The sequence below is a fragment of the Magnolia sinica genome, chromosome 2 (genome assembly GCF_029962835.1).
Source record: "Magnolia sinica isolate HGM2019 chromosome 2, MsV1, whole genome shotgun sequence".
Lineage (NCBI taxonomy): Eukaryota > Viridiplantae > Streptophyta > Magnoliopsida > Magnoliales > Magnoliaceae > Magnolia > Magnolia sinica.
In genome coordinates, this window is record NC_080574.1 from 90,924,816 (window position 1) to 90,926,080 (window position 1,265).

The 1,265-nt window shown below is 42.1% G+C and overlaps 1 non-coding gene across 1 annotated transcript; it reads left to right on the top strand.

The window, feature by feature from the left end:
• Positions 1 to 318: 318 nt before the first annotated feature.
• On the top strand, positions 319 to 425 carry LOC131238128 (small nucleolar RNA R71). The gene has a single exon (XR_009167541.1). It is a non-coding gene; the product is annotated as a small nucleolar RNA R71 (small nucleolar RNA).
• Positions 426 to 1,265: the final 840 nt, after the last annotated feature.

A 1,265-nucleotide genomic window follows, 5' to 3' on the forward strand; every position in this document is an offset into this window, starting at 1 on the left:
TCAACAACTGCTTTGGGATGAGTTGATTCTTTCCTAGATTCCAAGTCCTTAATTTTTCATGTGAGAATTACCAACTGTACACTAATATCATCCTCCTTCTTGAGTACATGTATTCCTATCTCTCTTGGCATTTCCTTGGGAGTACTAGCTTGGTTTGATGTGTCCCATGATTGAGCGTTTTCAGCTAGCATGTCAACATAATCCCGTGCATCTTTTAGTTTCTTATCTAAGAACTCGCCATTACACATCATTTGTATGAATTAGCGCATGTTTGGACTGAGTCCATCATAAAAAAGATCAATTGTATTCCAAGTTTCATAACCATGGTGTGGGCAGGTGAGAAGTAAGTCCTTGAATCGTTCCTAACATTCAAAGAAAGTCTCATTATTTTTCTGGGAGAATTTCATTATTTCCTGTCTAAGAGCATTGGTTTTATGAGCCGAGAAGAACTTTTTAAGGAACTCCTGGCTCATCTTTGCCCATGTGCCAATGGATCTAAGCCTTAATGAATGAAACCATGATTTGGCCTTTTCTGTTAGAGAGAATGAAAATAATTTAAGGCTAATTCTATCAAGAGGAACATCATTAAAATGTATGGTTGTAACAACCTCTTTAAATTCTTTAATATGCATATATGGATTTTTTGAATCAAGTCCATGGAACTTAGGATGTAAGGCCCGTATCCTAGTCCGTACCGTTCCTTAGACTTCCGCAATTCTCCCTGTCAAATTTCGACAACCTGCGACCTGTAGTCAGCATTTGTGTGCGACCCTGAGTCGCACCCTGTCAACTCGAATCGACTTAACCCGAGACTTGTACCCTTGCGACTGCGCCATCACCGCAGTTCTAATGTTGCATCTTGCGTACCGATGCGATACCTAGGGCAGGAGTTGCGGGCCTGTGTTTATCTCAAGGAAAGCGCCGCGCATTGCGAATTCTGAGAGAATCTCTACCCAAACATCACATCAATCAATGAAAGTACAACCCATCACTCACCCATACCTCTCTCTTCACCAAGTCAAATAAACCCATACTAAGCCATCCCCAAAGTCAACAACTCATCCCTTCCTTACAACAACCCATCCTCTCTCCTTACATCTCCTCTCTCTCTCATTTTCTCCTCCATTTTTGCAAGCACCAAAGAGAGGGTGGACGTCCAAGCTTTCCAAGAGAGAAAGAGCCTAGTGTGTGGCCCACTTTCTACCCCTAAACTCCCATCTCCACCCTTCAATCCTCATCTTCCTCCATTAAAGTTAAAGCCAAGG